The 19,663-nt window shown below is 42.9% G+C and overlaps 1 protein-coding gene across 2 annotated transcripts in view; it reads right to left on the bottom strand.

The window, feature by feature from the left end:
- The window catches only part of CDYL (chromodomain Y like), a 286,386-nt gene that overhangs the window by 120,444 nt on the left and 146,279 nt on the right, over positions 1–19,663 (bottom strand). The window lies entirely within an intron of this gene.

Here is a 19,663-nt window from a genome sequence, read left to right as displayed (position 1 = left end):
CTAAACAAAACTTGATTGCCCTGGACAATTTCTTGTTTACCAAATTAATTTTAAATCAATGTTGCTTTTCCAAAATTCATACCCTTGTACAGACAGTTGGGAAATAAAGTAATCTGAATAGATCAATTTTATTTGGGTCAGCATATTATTCTTCGCTGGCGAGGGGGTAAGTTTATAATAACAAGACTTTGGGTCTAAAGGGATGTTGCTAGACAAATATGCACATTTTTGCAGGTATGTTTTTGAACTACCCATGGGGGTGTCTGGCAATGCATATAATTAAAAACTGCACGTTGAGTACTAGGTCTGTTTAAATAATGTTGTGTGTAATGATAAAACATTTCACCATATTTAGCAGAATTTATGTACATATCTTCAGTATTGAATACTGTATAGCATTCTAGTTCACAAAGCATTGATTTCACTGTAGTTACATCCCAATCATCAAACTGCCAGTCGTAATAGCATCATCCATACTTATTTTAAATACATAAGGAATCTGTAATGTTTCTGTAGGACCGAAATTATCAAATGGACCTTATCCCAAACAATTCCATCTGGGAAGGGAAAAGCATAAATGTTCATGAGGAACAGCTCTATTTACCCTTTATGAGGCTTCAATACGTCAGCTACCAGTTTAGCAGTAAAGCGTTCTGGGAGATAATGTCCATTCAGCAGCAAAATGAAAAGTAAGACAAATCCAATCCAAATGAAGAGAGAGAGTAATGAAATAGCAATCCAAACATATATCCATGGTACAAAAAGGTAAGTCTGTTTTAGTCAAAACATAAATACACAACTTCAATGCAATGGTGTGTCTGACAAATGAGAGGAAAAATCATTAATATTGAGAAAATCACCAGCGGCAGTCTGTGCAAAAACAGGGGCTTCATGGGGCGAAGTGAAACTAGTTGGTACTTCCAAAGGTGGTTGATAATAAACAACTTCGTTGTTAGGTGTAGCAGTCAAAGACTGAATTCACACATGGAATGTTTACGAAGTTAGTAGATGTAACTGGAAGTAGTAGAACTTCATTATCCGATTTTCCCAGCCAGGGAGTAACAATTTCTGCATTAATTAATGCTAGCAGCGGGATTTCCTGAGTGGAAGTGAGAGGAGATGGGTAACTACCCAGAAGCCCTCTTGGCCTACTGTGTAGGACTGGCCACATGGTGGGGTTTGACAAGATCTATTGAGACGAATCGTTTGTTTTTACAACCAGCAAGAGTTGGCAAAAGCACTGTTCTGATAACTTGAACTGCCAGGACTGGCACTGGTGCTCTATATGATGGTCCAAACTCATTCTTGTCGACAAGGTTTACTCAAACTAGATCACCAGTCTTTGGAATCCAGACAGGAGTCGTTGGTTGCTCCTTCACTTCCTCAGTGGCAGAACGTTTAGTGATTGTATATGAGCGTTCATCTAACAAATCTTGTAGTGCCTGTAAGACAGCGAAACACTAAAGGATGTCAAAAAGCGTAACTCCCGCCATGGTGCCAGAATTATGAAGTCTGGAACATAGATCTGGACATCAAACTTGACTTCATAGGGAGTCCGCTGCCCAAGGATCTTCTAGGCAGATTATTTAAAGCACTCTGGACTCCATACATATGATGGATCCAACTATGACCTGAACCTAATACCCTAGCTGTTAAAGACTGATTTAAGTCACAGTTTTTCTTTTTCACTATCAAATTTTCCTCAGGATGATGGGGGGAGGAATAATTGACAGTCCCACCCAGGGTGCCCATGGTACCCCTGTAAGCCCTAGAGGCCAATGCTGATCCCTGGTCCAAGCAAAATGCAGTTACTGCATATGTCCTGATAATGACTTGCAGATCTTTCAGAACAGAGAGTCAGCTGATCGCTGTGGCCACACCCACAGAAATCTAGGACATGAATCCACTGCTAATAAAATGAACTTAAAGGAACCGTCCGAGTTTAGAGGTCTGCAGTGGTCAAGATAAACGCAAGCCAATGGTTTGTTTGACACCAAGAGAGGTGTCTGCGATGGGCGAGCTGCGGTGGAAGCTTTCATTTGTTGACAAATGTCACAACTAAGGACATATTGCTTTGTCCGTTTGTACAAATCATGCCACCAATAGCATTACTGCAGTAATGAAACTGTAGCCGCCACACCTGCATGGGCAGAGGCTAACCCCTCATGAGCATCTATGATCAATTCCAGCCTACAGTCTTATTTTGATATAACACAATCCCTCACTCCGGGAATATGAGCAAAAGGTATGTTTTGGGCACTCAGCAGATAGGAGTATTTTGCTGGAAATATTTTAGGTAATGGTGTGCCAGAGCATGAAGCATTGACAGTCTTGTATGAGAACGAGTAATTGCATCCACAACAGCAGTCGGACCTGCTGTGTTCAGCCAGTGAACCCCCTGCAAAGTGTATTCCAACACGCTGGACACTCAATGTATGAATAACATGAGCCTGTGGCAAGAATTCTTTTTAGATGTGCCACCTTTCCCCAAAGCAATTTATGCTTGATAGCGTTTTGATTCTCTGAATCCATTCAAGCGCCAATAGTGTAGATGCTCAATAAAAGATTTAACACAATAATACAAATTGCACACTATGAGTGTGGCCAATTCAGGATCAGTATTCTCTTATAACAGAATCAGAGCTTTGAGTTAGAGATTGTGTAAACGTTTTTTGAGGATGGAATTCTTCATTTCTCATCACTTTGTGTACTGCTGCGCAAGAGGCGAAGTATTGCTGTTTTGGTCCAACAGCGGGCTGGGCTGGACTATCAGCCAAGGCAATTAAATTATACTAGCCAAGAGGTAAAACATCACTGGGCACAGGGTATTCTTGTTCATATTGGAGGAATTCTTGTGTTTGTAGTGAAGGGTTAAAGATATAGGCCCGATTACAACTTTGGCAGTCCTACAGCAGATGGTGCAACGCATCATCTGCTGTAGAACCGCCAAAGCCTAGGTGTGACTGCTTGCCAAATTAGGAGTTAAATCCTGGTCTGGCAGGTGGTCCTGCAGCAGTCTGAAAATGGCAGTCTGTTAAGCTCGTAGAAGAGCATATTGTGCATACCGCCACAGTCAGTGAGCGGACTGCACCTTCCTGCACGGTGTGGCATATATGCCACAGCATGCAGAAACGGGGTGCAAATCCAGGGGATACTACATGTACCCCCGCAGGCACCCCCAGGCCCTAATCCAGCAGGGGGCCCCCTTTGTTGTCATTTTCCCACCCTTTTCATTGCAAGTTCACCACCCTGAAACGGGTAGTGAAATGTCAACTTGGAATAAGTCCGGCAGCACCACCAGCATATTCCTGCTGATGAAAGACAGCCAGCCCAGGTTTTACCGGCGGTTTCATGGTGGTCCGACTGCCGCAGTCGTAATCAGGCCAATAGTCTACATCAGTAGTCATTAAGGAGGTGGCCCACTGTATCCATTTAGGATGTATGGCTTTCGCATTACGAACACTGGTCTTAGAGACCGCCTCTAAGGCTGTAAAGGGAGTAACCACGATTATGCACTTTCCCCGAGCCAGTGATCTTTCCTTTATTACAGCTGTTCAAAGTACAGTCAGTATTTTTCTGTAGTACTTTTTCTGTAGGTGCAAAACTCATTTCAGCGTTTGAATATTAATGCGATTTATAAGCAATCGGTACAGTATCACCTTCATTGATAGTGAAGTGTAGCCAGTGGCCCATGCAATTATGTGGATCACCAAATTTGTGGTGTTGCCACATGTGAAAGTGTCTGGATACAAGCATGCCTGTTTGCAGAGTTCTCAGAATCTGTGCATGTTTTGATGTCCAATGTGTGCTTTAAACGCCTGGATGAATTAGTTCATGAAACCGTTTTAACCCTCGTGCCTAATCTGGTATGTATGTTCTACCAAAGTTGAGAAAACTTGTATTTGATATTGTAGGAGTGCACCTTTCTCCAGGAATCGTTGTGCTAACCTTTTGCCTTTATTTGATAGCTTGTATCCCAAGAACAGGACAATGGGAAAGGCAATTTTAGTTTTTGGGAATTTGTAACCATGTTCGGCAAATCCCACAACAATGCAATCTACCTTGGATAGATGTGTTTTTAAGTCAACATCCGTAAGGGATATGGCATAGACATCGTACAATGCTTCTGAGTCAATTTCACGTAAAATTGATGTTACTCATGCAGAGAACAGGCCAGGGCTGTTCGTATACCCCTGGAGTGTCGACAAAATCATTTTTGTGAGCCTAATGCTGTTAAATCCCTGCTTTAAGTCTCTATATTTTGGCAGAAAACAGCCATTTGAAATGTCTAACGTTTTGTATTTTTTGTACACTAAGTTATTCATTAGTGCTGCACTATGTGAATTTTGTACTGCAAATGTGTGTGTATGACTGTTTAAATGTCTGTAGTCTAAGACTAGATGGTATGAATGGTCAGCTTTCGCTACTGGAAACAAAGGATTGTTCATTGGTGAGATACAAGGCTTAATGATGCCTAAATATTCTAGTTGCGTATAAATTCTCTAACTTGGCGTTTAGCTTGATGCTTTATTGGGCATTGTACTTGCACTTGCGGGCTGGACCTCAGTTATAATGTGATAATGTTTATTCCAGTCTACATGGTTGCAGTATAATGCCATGGCTGGGACTTGTGCAAGAGCACACTCCATGGCATACACTTGTTTAACAGCTTCAGGAACAAGGAAAGAGAAAGATTATATTATTATATCTTCCCCTTGTGGGACTCTCTGAACAAACTCAAGTGGCCAGTCCACTTCAGCCAAGAGAATGAAATAGGTAAGTGTTACATTTTCCCCAAAAATGACTTCAATGGTATGAGGTATTTCACCCTCAATTTGGATGTCCAAATCAAACAATCTATCTGGAAAGCTAACTCACTGATCTGGTGTTTCCAACTGAACAAACTCATTAGTTGCTCTTGCCACCAGAAGCTTTTGAACAGAGTCTGGTGAACTATTGTGACCTCTGCCATGCTGTGTAGCAATGCCAGTGCCCATTCCTTGTTCTGAAGAAGTGTGCTCAATATGTGTGACATATTTAACATAGATACCTGTGGAAGTTTTTCCAACTTTTTAGGTCCAGCCTGGGCAGCGCATGCGTTGCTCTGCGAGCCATGCTGTATTCAGGTAGGGACTTGAATCTTCGCCCCCTCTCCGCCCATATTTTTCATTGGCTTGTGTCATTGTCTACTGTAAACTGTGGCTGTTCATTGGTCAATAGGCTTAATAGTCCATCCTTAGTGCCGCCTCGTCTCATTTTGTAACCTCCCATGGTGACACCCCCTGCTACGTGTGTTGTTACTCTGTAGTTTTGAATTACAGCCTCCGAGCACCATTTCCTCAAATAGTTTTGTCCTGCCTGCTGTTGCAGGCAGGACACACTCTCATAACGCTTTAAAAAGTTTTACAGCACATGAGGTGAACACATTTGCAATGCAATAAGTCTGCATTTGCCTTTTATTTATCGGTTTTAAAAACGACACACAAATAAAAAGCATTGTCCTTTACAATGCCAATAGCTCAAATTCTCATAAATGCGAGACCTATTGCATTGCAAATTCTTATTTATGATATCAGACGAGAGTTGTGATTACTTTGTCTGTTTCACGTACTCTTCTAATCTGCGCTCTGATCACCATACTCTCTCCAAGGGTTTGTCAGGTGAGTCCTAAAATGAACAACATGAATGTGCATTAGTATACTGATACCCATCAGGTTGTTTAAGGGTCTCACAGCTATGCAGATTATATTGCTTTTCAATTGACTAGGTTGGAGCGATCCACCACTTGTCTTTGTTTTTTCTCTATTTCTTTTGTTCATGCCAGCACTTTTTAGAAGACTCAGGTGTCCGAGAGTTATCCTTTTCAGAGTTACCCTTAAGCTGTGGCTTATTTGGTCTGGCTCCCAAATTATCTCGACCTATAGAAGTACAGGTCTCAGCAATAATGTTTGGTAATTCATTCTCTTGGTTAACTAATGAATCTGCGCGAGCCGTTGGTGTAGTGCCAATGCTGCGGCTTTCCCTTTTATGTTATTGAAAATAATTGAGGCGACTGTGGCATAGTTGTCTATAAGTTTCATTCCTAAATCCACGGCAGGGGCAGCCCTGTATTAATTTTAAATCTCTTTTAGCACTTCAGGCAAAACAGCTATAGGTGGGCGTACTATGTGTGATGGTCTATATTGCAGCAAAAAATGTGCCACATGTGGCACATTTGACTACCAGGGGAATCATCCTATATGATAGACAGATTGTGAGAATTCTATGTTTATCTTGGGGTCCTGTATAGGTAAATACTATTTCAAGCTGGTTTGATTTTTGTGCAATCTAGAACAGAATCTCCTGCTGTACGGTGGGAAACTTACCCATAATTGCATTAAAAATAACTGGATTAATTGCAGGCACAGCTATATGTGGCTGCGCAGCTTGAAAGAGATTAAAGTCTTGAGGAATCGAACCCTTATGAAGTACATTTCACAATCTTATCAGTGGTGTTCTAGAACCCTGGAACCCGACATACTTTTAAAAAAAAAACATTTATTTTATATTGACCAGTATGGACCAGTAACCAAATGACAAGTCCTTTAAATAAGGAAACTGGAAGCAAATCACATAAAACAAAACATTTTCCAAACCAACAGCATCCTGAATTAACCAACTCAAACCTGAATAAAGCGGAGGAGTGAAATTGTGCAAATAACGTGAATTATAATCAAAATTCAATAATAATCCTACTATACAGAAGATAAAAGGAAAGAAAAAATAAAGTACCTTTGATGTAACATTGAAACTCCCAATCACAGAAAGGTTTCCTATAGAAATATTATCAGTGAAGTGCATTGTGCTCATAGCATGGGAAAATGTACCTTTAGTTAATTATGCCATGATAAACCAGCTCTAAAAATCTTAACATTGAGACTATACCCAAACTCCCATCCTAAAATCGCTTCTACAAGAGATAGTTAAGTAATTAGAGGACATGCCAGAAAAGAATATTTTATCAATACAATTCTAAAAAGAATATCTACTTAGCTACTGAAGTATACAGCTGATCACAGTCCAAAGCCCTTCAAATTACATGGAACTTTGATAAGCTCTGGTTTCACAAAGCATATACATATTACACTGATTTAATTGTAGACATCTTAATATGCCATTGATGTATAGTAGGAGGTTTGTTTGCCTTACAACATTGTAATTTCAAAGAAGGTGCAACCAATATAGCCATAGAAATAAAATATTGGCCAGTGAGTGTATTGATATTTCTCAAAATTCCGAGCAGAGCTAAAACTGTCTCAGGTTGGATAATCAAACCTAGCATTTTGCTTAAGCATTGAAAAATGTGATACCAAAAGTCATGCAGTACTGGACAAGAACAAAATGTAGGAAGCCAATCCCCTGAAACATTGACCTGATGTTGCTGGATACATCCTCAGAAAGAGCACCAGGAAGATAATATACTAACCATCTAGAAAGGAAAGACATTCTCTTAAAATTCTCTGCTCATAGAGCTTTATACCCCATATCTGCAATAGTTTTTTTTTTTTTTTTTTTTTTTTTTTGAAAACCTTTATTGACAGTTCAAGAAGAACAAGTATGGGCCTACAACCCCCCAGGGCCGGCCGCTAAGCAATCAGAGCAAGAACGACAAGTATAAACACAGGCAGCACTTCGGGGAGCAAAATCGTACTGCTTATACTGTGGACAGCGTAAGTAGGGCACCAGGAGAAAGAGGTTTTCATTTTATGATGAAACAAGGCAGAAGGATCAGGTGACAAGCAATTTTAAAACAACGATCACGGATATGCAGAGTAATGAACGTTAGCGATTTACAGCAATCTATTCGGTCAATGGCGCAAACACAAGAACATCAGGATGGAGAAAAACATAGTCTACAGCTGCGCCTGCAGTCCCCCGCCAGAACTCCCCAAGAACACCCCGGAAGTTGTGAACACATGGCAACAAGGCATAGCAAAAGGAGGTGTATCACGCTGATCCCAGAAAAAGAAAGACAAAAAGAATCAGAGAAGAAAAAGGAGGCCATGGAAAAAAGATGAAGGAATACAGAGTCCCCTCCCCCAACCCCCCACCCTGCACCTCTGCAGATGAGTACGGCCCCCCCCCCCAGCAGTGTGCCTGTCGCCCTGGAACCAGACCCGAAATGTAGGAGAATAGGGAAAAAGAAGTAGGAAAGGACCCCCACCAGACGGGGGGGTTGAGAAAGCATTTATAAACTGGAGGAGGGCCTTCATAACAGACCCCCGGCTTCTCCCTCCCGCACGGTAAGGTTCCCCTAAAGTGAACAAGGAACAGCACAAAAACAATCTTCTCAAACCACGATGGGGAGCATTATGCACCTATTGTGCCAGTAGCCATGTCAGGAGAGCACACCACCCCAAGCCCGCCCGTCCACTAGGCGACCACCCCCGAGGGGCCAGCCTCATCCCTGACCACTCTGTGGAATTCTGCCCATGCCAACCCCTCGACCCAGCACCATACCCAATGTTCCTAGGCAGAGGAATGTCCAACAACGACAGAGAAGCGACGCACACAGGTGGGGTGGAAGTCTCTGAGCATCAACACAGTCCGCCGCGTGAGGAAACAGGCTTCCCAGTGCTGCCCTAGGGTCTGCACTGCACGCAAGGCTCAGGAAGGCAGAAGCAGCCAAAACAGACATTAGTTGCTGGAGTTGTCTCTGGGTCGCAGGAGGGCATGCACGGGATGAGGCCACCACATCCCACTCAGGTCCAACGCCTCCGGGACAGATCAGGCCCTCAGAAGGTCGAACACACTGTAGCATACTGGCCGGGGCGTCCAGTCGTGTACTAACCTCAGGGGGGGCCGCCACAGCGTCCTCCTGCGCGCAGTGTGGGTAGACTCTGTGTTCGTGCGGACAGGCGGGCCGCCACTGCCCCAACTCCGACGCCACACCATCGAGCTTACTCCCCAAGATCACGAAACCATGAACCAAGGAGGAGTGAAGAGTACCAAGAGCCTCGAGGAGGTCGCCGTACCCCAGCTCAGCTCTCTGTGATCTCGCCGCCACACTCCCAAGAATCGTACGCTCACAGGCCCGCTGCGGCCCAGCGGACAGGATGGTAGGCTTCATCGACCCAAGATGGCCGCCAAGTATGCCCGACCCTCACCGGGGCCGGGACCCCGGGACAAGCGTCGCGATGTCCACGTCGCGGGTGACCGGGTTCCGGGGGCAGGCAAAAAACTATCCGTGGTCACGGGCAACAGTCGTCCCCACCACGGACCAGCTCCCGTAGAAATCCGGGGGCGGCCCGCAATGATCGGGGCAGGATACGGACGGCGGCCGGGCAGCTCACCAGCAAGGCAGGGGCAGTCACCGGAGGATCTAAGATTTGCACCCCCGGTCATGCACTCGGTCAGCTACACTGGGCAGTAGAAGTGACCACGCCGAAATGTAGGCCGAGTTTAACACCGCTTCGGTGGGCCGACTCCACCCAGTCACCACCGGCCGCTGTTGTCGCACTGCCACCCGGCCACGGCGTCCACTCGATGTCCCGGCTCCAGGGCCGCACAGGCCGCAAAGTTCAGATGCAGTTTTCTCCGGCGATAGCACGGCTAGAAACCTCGGAGTCACACAGTCGGGAGCCCCTCTCCTTCAGAAACACGACCACGTAGCACAAGTTGAGGATCTCAGGCAGGATATCCGTGCGGGGTGCGGAGGTTCACGGAGCCGGGAGTCTACGCTGCCGTCCCGGTCGCCATCTTGGCTCCTCCCCCATATCTGCAATAGTTTGCCATTCACCTGGTGTTTTTCTACAACCAGTGCTCTTCTACATTTTTTCAAAAAGTTAGGAATCAATGATGAATTTGAATTGTTATAAAACTCTATACCAATACCCTACACCCAGTATTCTCCTCTTAACAAATGGCTTAATCACTGTATGAGAGCCCTTATTCATTACTGCACAGTTATCTTTAAAAAAAACTAGTTATATGTTGGAAGCTAAAAAAGAGGGACTGAGTAACATGTGCAAACTGCAGCTCTAGCTCAGCCTAGGTTTCAACTTTGATTGACTTCATCACTGTATGAGAACCCTTATTCATTACTGTACAGTTATCTTTAAAAAAAACTAGTTATATGTCGGAAGCTAAAAAAGAGGGACTGAGTAACATGTGCAAACTGCAGCTCTAGCTCAGCCTAGGTTTCAACATTTGATTGGTATTAAAAAAAAGAAAAACACAACCAAACAAAGCCCTTCAGTATTCGGTCATGCTATAAGACTTTTTTAGATCACCAAATCCATGTATCTGTAATCCTTCAGCAATGTAAATACATGGTATGAAGGAATGCCCTACTTCGTAAAAAACAGTTTGCTGCGAGCTAGCATGACATGGACCACTTCATATCCCCTGCTCCTTATTTAGTTGTAAATCTGCCAATCGGACCCTAGAATGCTCATTCGTCAATATAAATTTGCTAAAGAGGGGGTCGACTTCATGGAAATATGAGCTATTAACTTTCATTGGCACATTAGCAAAAAGAAATAAAAATAATGTTAAAATCTGAATTTTTAACAGTGAAACACGTCCAACAAGGACAAGCAGAGCCCACCTATTTAATAAATCCTTGATTTTTCTCAGAGTAGCTAAAAAAATTAAGATGGAACAGATATGTAACAAGTGGAGTTGCAAAAATCCACAAGTAACGAACTGGATGTTGAGGAGCAAGCTGTTGGTGCAAATATTGGGGAAGATCACTCGCTTCACCCTTAAACAATAAAACTTCTGACTTTGAGTGGATGAACGTATAGCCACACACCGCGGTTAATTCCTGGATTATATTGAGCGAACCATGAATATTGCTTTTATCAGCTTTGAGATATGGAAACTGCTCACTTCTCAAACAAGAAAATCAGTGCCTAATGGTGGCCACTCCCATATGTAGACCAAAGTTCATTCCGACTACAAGGTGCCAGGATATTGAATACATTATGTTTAAAAAATGGATACTGGCAAAGAAGGAGTGACACGGAGGGAATAGGATAAGCTCCAGTTTAGCTTCCAGAACCAACAATTTTGTTGGTAATAAATGCCTTTCGGATACACCAATAGTTGTGGCAAATGTAATGCTTTCATCAAGAAAATGTTGGCAACTAATTCACAAAGCAGTCATATTGCATAGATAGATAGGTAGATGATATGCTAGGAATTGGACATACTGTTGAGGAGCTCATCAATATCCTTAGATCTGTTGTGGCTCAATCATAAAAAACAGGTGTGAAAATGTCATTTTAAAAATATCACGATTACTGCAGAAGATTTAAATCTATAAAAGAAACAGGTTTATGTCATTTTCTAATACAAATATCCCACTACTATTAAAGAGCTCTGTAGTCTTCTGGGCCAACTACTTTTTCTTATACGTTTATTGAAAATGTAGAGTTATTACTCTATGCCAACTTGTTAAAGGGAAGAGCGTATTGTGGCTGTTTCAAAACTGAAAAAGCAAGTTTCAAGCTCAATGTTTGGCCAACTCTGAATAATCAAAATTTGTAACTTGAGACTAGGCTTTTAGGCATGTGCTTGACTGCTCTGCAAAACCAAAATCATGATACCAAACTTTGACTTTTTTTTTTTTATTATCTCTTTTTATTGATGACAACATTAACTTGCTAAATACATTCAGATCAATCAATTTATGGTGAAACATGTTTTAACAGTCCTATCTCTAGCATTTATGGCTGAAAAGACTACACCCAAATATCAAGATTTATTCTCTTTCTATACTCAAAGGCTGGGTGCAGTGCCACCTGCGGGGTTCACATATATTCCCTCTGTATTTATTCCATTTCCCCCAAATCTTTGACCATTTTTTGGGGCAACCTCTCGACTCATATATGGTTCTTTCCATTACCATGCACCAGTCCATGTCTCTCTTTCATGGAGTCAATGTAGGTGATTCTTGTGCTTTCCCAAGCCTGGCAGTATTACGCTTGGCCACTATCATCCCCAGTGACACCAAGATTAGTTCTTTCCCATTAAGGTCTGTAGGCTTCCAAACATTCAGAAGACATCGTTTTATCTTGGGTTCTATTTGCGCCCCCAGCACCTCTGCCATACACTGGGTCACCCTTGGAAAATAACGTTTAATATGAGTAGACTCCCAAATGATGTGAATGAAGGTTCCCTCCTGCCCGCATCCCCTCCCACACTCGGGGTTGTCTCTATACCCCATTTTTACCAGAGCAGTACTGATAGATAAGTTCTAAGCAGCACCTTGAGCTGTACCGCCCTTAATCTTGAAGAGATTGCAATTTGCCTAGGGGATGCCAAGGCCTCTTGCCAGTCATCGTCCTCCAAGTTCACAACGTCTTCCTCCCAATGTTTGCGGAGTTGTAGGAGGGGGGTCAGGTATGTTGTTTATTGACTTCCGGTATGTCAAAGAGAACGCTTTGTCAGCATGTTTTCTTCGAAGATCCTGTCCTCAAGAGGGGAGGACTCCGGGAGTGACTGCCCTTGCGGAATAACCGCCTGAAGCATGTGTTTGAACTGCAGGTAATTGTATGATTCCATCTCAGCCATCTCATATTCTTCCCGTAACTGTGCAAAAGGGATCACATACCCGCTTTCCACAGGTCCCTGACCCGGGAGAGTCCAATCAAGTCCCAGCGATCGAAGCCCTTGGTGTTTCTCAGAGTGCCTAATATCTCCGCATCCCACAGGGGGGTGGCTTGCGTAATTTTCCCTGCCCATCCCATGCTCTTGTTAACTGTGTGCCATATCTGAACTGCATGGTTAGTTGGGCCTGTTAATTTTGCTCTTTAAGGTACCTTTGAATATTTCCCACCTGGAAGAAGCCACCTATTCATTTTGTAACCGGGGTCTATATATGCATTGGTTAATAGCTGCTAATTGAGCCGCCCAATAGCATCTTCTAACATCAGGGAGTCCTACACCACCATTGTACCATCCCCTTACCATTTTTTATGTCGCTGTACATGGCGGTTTCCCTTCCCAGAGTAGTTCCCTTTTTTCACATTCGATGGATTTGAAATAGCGAGAACTGGACCTGGTGAGTTTTGCAATATGTACAAAAATTGAGGGAGTGCCATCATTTTGAACAGACCTGCACGTCCCATTAGGGACAATGGAAGAGATTTCCAGTGCTAAACTTTAATCTTGAGTCTCCACAGTGGGGGCAGGAGGTTGTGATCGTAGTATTGTACGAGGTCCTTGGTGACATATATGCCCAGGTACCTGAATCCTTCTCTTGCCTCCACAAATACATACCCACTAGGCAGCAAAGGAAAATCACCCCTCAATACGTAAATTACTGATTTGGACGAATCGAGTACTTCCCAAAATTTGTGAAAATATGAAGTGCAATATTTATCGAGGCTCTTTGTGATGCCAGAAATAGCAGTATGTCATCAGCATACAGGGAGATTCGATCCTCACAGCCCTCTGCCCACCGAAGTCCCCTCATGATTGGGTCTTCCTTATCCACAATACCAGAGGCTCCAGCATCAAGGAAAAGAGCAGTGGAGAAAGGGGGCAGCCCTGTCTGGCCCCCCCTCTCCACATTAAACACTCCAGATTTCCTGTTATTTACCACTACTTGTGCCAGTGGTTCTCCATACAGAAGCTTCACCCAGCTGATAAAGTTGAGACCAAATCCCATTTTCTCATGTACCGCGAACATATATGGCCACTCAATCATATCAAACGCCATGGTGGCGTCAAATGTGGCCACCACCGCAGCATTAAGCCCGACTGGTCAGGGTGCACTAGTCTCATGATGACCCCTAGCAACCAGGAGACCAATAAGTTAGCCAAGATTTTAACCTCGGTGTTGAGCAGGGATACCGGTCTGTATGAGGAGCACTATTTCTAGGTTTACAACTTTTGTGGATGGCACTATGGTGGCCAGTCTTTGGTCTGCCGGGAGTTTACCTTCAACCCCCCAACTCTCCAAACACATCTACGAGAGGTCTGGTGCTATCTTGCTCGAAATTTTGACATTGAGGTTAACTTTTGACTAAAATTTGACTAGTGTGCCCTGTCATCATTAGCCACCTTATGTGCCATATATTAATTTGGAGGGTTTGTACATGGAAATAAAATCTATGAAAAGCTCCATTAACCCTACAAGGTTATCAGATCCAATCAAATTGTTTGTCCAACATGTGGTTTAACTCCTAGCTAATACTCGCTGAAGTGAGATATGGGAAAACATAGAAAGAACACCCTCATTCAAGGGCTTGCTCACTTACAGGACTGCAGTGCTATACATACCTTTAATAAGGAAGTGAGTCCAGCATATGAGTAGAAAAGGTGCTGAGGAATGCCCAGTGTATATGTTGCTCGCTGTTTCTTCCACAAAAAAGTGGAATTAAAAGCCTTTGGTTTGAAGATATTGAAAATGTGTAGGGAAACAATATAGGTCCAAAAGGAAGTCTAGTAGCACAACTCAATGACAACAATAAATTAAAGAAATAGCCTTTATCCCAGATTCAAAATAGGTTAGGCACAGTTTTGTGGAATACTTGCCTCAATAGAAGATCCAAGATGCACTGACGCATACATAAAATGAAAACAGGAATATCGTAACAGTGCTTTTGAAAGGCAGGGAGGCCAGAAGCAATTTCCTGCAAAGCCCTCTAAAACATTAAAAGAAAAGGAAGGACCGCGGGGAAGTAGGGTCAGTGAAGGTAGGGAAGAAACGTGGAGGGGGTGGGGACCAAGAGAGCAATGGAGGCACCCGAGGTTGTGAGAGGAGCAAAATAGAACAAAACATTCAGGGATGGGTGGGGATAGCAACTGGAGATAGGGATATGAAGTGACGCTAAGCACATGTTGGGGGCGGGTGTCTGGAGAAGGGAAGCTTCACACGAGGTAAAGCACTGGAAAGCAGCCACACCCTCGTATAGTGCTGAAATAAAAAGAAAAAAATATCACCCCTAAATGTGAACAGCAGAAGTATATAAGCAATCCAGTAAAAGGGGTAATAATAATAATTCCTATTTGTACAGCTCGGATATATCACCCCTTAAGGGTTTCAAGGCACAGGGGGCGGTTGGGGGGATTAAGTAAGCTATTGCCCAGAGTCACAAGATACTGAGCTGAGGTGCCACTGGCGCCGGGATTTGAAACGTGAGCCCGCGCTCTGGAGTCAGTTGCTCTGGCTGCTGCGCCACACCTCTCCCGTTGGTAAAGAGGTTATTTTCCAGGGGAGGGACAAACAGGAGGAGAGGTAAACAGAAGATAGACAAAGACGACATTAAATACATAGCAAGTAAATAACAGTGACAAAAAAAAGACAACCACTGACTGGCAAGTAATGGGTTAGGCCAAAGACCACTGAAAGTTTTTGGTAAAGTCCATAATACGCTTTTATCTATCAGACATCTAAAAGTGGTTTGGCAGACGAGACACAAAAATGATTCATCAATACACCTTTCCTTTCTTGCATAACACATCAATATAGCCAAAGCATGTTCTGTGCAGGATCATCTAAATTAGTTCAGATCAAATCTACAATCTGCATTTGCCTACTTGAATTTGAAAATACCAGCTTAGGGACAACAGGTATACAATGGCTTAAGCTTTAATTTAATTGGGGAGAGGATGTAGCCTTACGACTAGAGCAGTCGACCTCGAAGCTGGTAAAATAAAGGCAGGCCCCTCTCACTGCTTAATTTGAGCCGGGTGTCACTAGGCACTAATTTTTCCATAGCAAACATTTACTGATAGCAAGAGAAGGTAAAACGCACAAAGCGTAAAGACTGAGTAAGAGAAAGACACCAGGAAGCTGCAAGAGTGAGATAAAGGAACAGTGTGTGTCTGGTAGTTGATTAAAGAGGCATGAAGTGATAGGCAACCTTGGCATTGGGTGCGCCGACATTTAATTGCACCTGCTGCAGGCTTTTGATCAGAGTGTTCATCACCAGCACTCAATCATTCATTCATTCACAAATGAAGCACTGCTCTCACGGCAAAGCAGAAATGCTCCATCTGCTGGTGCAGAGGACAACCCCATATCACGCTACTAAATCAGTAGGACTGATTCCAATTTCAGAACTCACGGGTCTTTCCCTCCAACAAAAGCACAGTTAAGAAATTGTTTACCAGCTTTTAATGCTACGTTTCAGACATGCCATCTTTTTGTGGTACAAACTGAAGGTAATTCTAGGGCATTCTGCGACAAAACAAGATGTGCAACTCAGTGAGCTGGACAGATCTAGCAGTTTCCTTCTACTATCTTATGCTATGATTGTATTTACTTGTGGTCCTAGCTAATGTAACATGTTCTTGTCCTCTTTGTAGTAGCTCGTGCTGTGATTATTAAGAATGTTTATCGGTGCAGAACCTCACTGCGTGAGTGTTCTGCACCAAGCGTTGAGCAAAGGTCAGTTGGTGGTTTTCGACATCGCGACTGCTTTGCCCGTGATGGATCAGCTGATATTTAAATAAATAGCACTTACCTGTTCCGGCTTCCATGTGTCTTCCCTCGTTACGACACAGTTTCATTGGCGACGAGTGCTGGCCATCAACACGTGACAGTCAGACTTGGGACACTTTATCTCGGGGCAAGGCATTCATCCCAAATCTAGTTTGGTAGATTATATTGTTAAATCAAAAGCGCCCTCTGATAAGGCTACCCTCAAGTCTTTTTTAGGGCTTTGTGAATTCTATTCCCGTTTTATTCAGGATTTTGCAACCAAATTGAGGCCCCTTTCTCAAATGCTTATGAAAGGATTTCCGTTTGAGTGGACTTCGGAGTGTCAGTCTGTGTTTGAGTGGGTCAAGAAGCAGCTTATCGCACCTAAAGTGTTGAAACATTACGATCCAGATCTTCCTTGCACAGTGACTGTGGATGCGAGTAATGTAGGTGTGGGGGCTATGTTGAGTCAAACTAAAGATAATGAAGTCAGAACCATTGGATTTGCTTCCAGAGTTCTTTCTCCTACTGAAAAGAAGTACTCTGTCATAGAGAAAGAACTGTTAGCTTGTCGGTGGGCAGTGATGAAGTTTCGTAATTTTATTTGGGGAAGAAGGTTTTGTCTCCAGATGGACCACACGCCATTGGTTTTTATCTTGAGTGGGAAAAACGTCAGAGGTTTTACTCCCTGCATAGCTAGATTGTCGCCTAAATTGCTCCAGTTTGATTTTTCACCTGTGTACCTTCCCGGAAACAAGAATGGCTGTGCCGATTATCTTTCTCGTTCTTCCAACACTGTGGAAGATGAGTTTGTCCTTGATGAAGAGGACACGGAACAATGTATTGTTGCTTCTGTTGACATCCCTCAGTAGTGTGCCATCACTGAGAATGAGTGGCGTAGTGCCCTTAGTAAAGATGTGTCTTTGTTGACTGTCATGAAGTATGTCGAGACAGGTTGGCCCAAGGAGAGGAACCTCAGTTTTGAATTGAAAACGTTTGTACAAGTTGCAGACGAATTGTCTACTGAGGATGGTTTTGTTGCTTTGGGGTGATAAATTGGTTCCTCCTGTTTGTTTCAGATCTGATATTATTGTACGTGCTCATGAAGGACATCTGGGAGCTACTATGACAAAAAAGTGTCAGGCTTTCATTTTGGTGGCCCCTCAATGGACAAGGAGTTAGATGAATTGGTCATGTCTTGTGTAGTTTGTTCCAGCTGTAATAAAACTGCAAAGTTGCGCACTCCTCCTCTCTCTCCTATAGAATTGCCTTCTGCACCATGGGTGAAGTTGGGGCTTGATATCGTTTGTCCTTTCCATGAGCTTGATCCTTCCTCAAGGTTTGCTTTAGTCATGATAAACTACTATTCTAAGTGGCCGGAAGTCAGACTTGTAAAAGAGGTGACAACGAAGGTTGTTGAATTTTTGAAAGATGTTTTTTTTAAAGAAGGTTTTCCCGAGTGTCTTGTGACAATAGGATTCAATTTGTTGCTAGTGAAGTTGAGGACTTTCTTCTTTATAGTGGTATTAAACATCTTAAGAGTTCACTTTATCACCCACAGACCAATGGTCTTGTAGAACGTATGAACAGCGTGTTGGGCGAGTGTATTCAGTGGGCTTTGTCCAACAAGTGTGTTGTTGCCAATTCAGTCAGAAGTATGCTGTGGTTCTATCGCACCACGCCACATTCTTCTACAGGTGTGTCACCTATTGAGTTGTTGCGGGGACGTAGAGCTACCATTGCTTTCTCTCCTTGTTGGATGAATAAATGGATCAAAGGCAGACAGTGGTCTGATGCGTGTGTTCATAAACGAGTGAGTCTTACTCAGGAAAAGCAAAAGAAGTACTATGATTCTAGGAAGAATGTCAAGGTGGTTGAGTTGTTGGATGGTGATTGTGTATGAGTGAAGAAACCTGTTCATGTGAGGAAGAGTGGTTCCAAGTTTGGCCCTCCTATTGAGGTGGTAAAAGTCATGGGTGATTCTGTGAAGGTGGCGAATGGCTAGTGGTGGAACAAATGTTTTTTAGTGAAATCTAGTGTGATTGATGAACCATCTTGTGGTAGGAGTCTGGGTGGTGTCTCTCATGACAGACTGTTTTGAAACGTAGTTCTGGGATAAGAAAAGTTCTTGCACATTATAAAGTCTGATTAAATAGGATTGTGTCTGCTTCTTCACAGGAACTGTTATTATACTGTGTATTTTGACATTATGTATTTGTTGCACATTCTGGTGTTTTACTTTTCTTGTTCTATAGGCTCCGGCTCTTTATAGTGGTGTCTCTACTCTATTTTCTTCCCTTTTCTCTTTCCATATTCTATTTCTTTCTTTCTTTATATTTTTAGGAAAGACCCATGTAGTAACCCGTGCTGTGTTTATTAAGAATGTTTATCGGCGCAGAATCTCACTGCGTGAGTGTTCTGCAACGAGCGTTGAGCAAAGGTCAGTTGGTGGTTGTCGACGCCGCGACTGCTTTGCCCGTGATGGCTCAACTTATGATAATTAAATAAATAGCACTTACCTGTTCCGGCTTCCATGCGTCTTTCCTCGTTATGACACTCTTGTCTGGTCCTTCTCCACTTTTTAGATGTACACTTAATTTGTGCTTTTCACAATGTATGTGTTTGCTTTAGAGCAATAAATTTACCCTGAACCTTTTTGTTTACTGTATGTAAGCCATTAATGGAAGCTGCGCACCGCCTTAAATAAGTAAATGGTTACTTACTTGTACATTAGTTTGTAGCATGTTCTGTTGCAGATTCCTATATTGTTTGTACGCATCCTTTTGGGTTAACGGGATTTTTAAGAAGTCTTCTGGTACTATACGTTTATTAGTAGATTTCATCTAGTAAGGTTTGCTGCAAATAGGAACCCATTACATTTTCACTGAATTATCATTAAAATATTTCCTAACATGTCTTTGTAATTTTATTTTGTGTCCTTTGAACCTAGGACCTGATTATTTATATTCATTTCAGGGATGAGATGCTGGCAATAGTGCAGGATGTAAATCTATGTCATACCATTACATAACATTTAAAACACAACTAGTGTGATGGTCTGGCTGGACCAATAAAAGCACAAGTGCTTTGTTTGCAATACAGACTGCACTTATTACACCTTTTGCCTGTGATTTTCTTCTATGTTAAAAGGCGTGGTTGTGTGTGCTTATGTGCAAGCGCGTGGGCAAATGTGCCATTTTTTTTGCAAAGCTATGTAAAATCAGTCGTACAATTATGGCGTGCTTT

This window comes from Triturus cristatus, chromosome 5_2 (genome assembly GCF_964204655.1).
Source record: "Triturus cristatus chromosome 5_2, aTriCri1.1, whole genome shotgun sequence".
NCBI lineage: Eukaryota > Metazoa > Chordata > Amphibia > Caudata > Salamandridae > Triturus > Triturus cristatus.
Note: the sequence above shows the minus strand (reverse complement) of the source record. Positions and strands in the feature narration are given on the sequence as shown.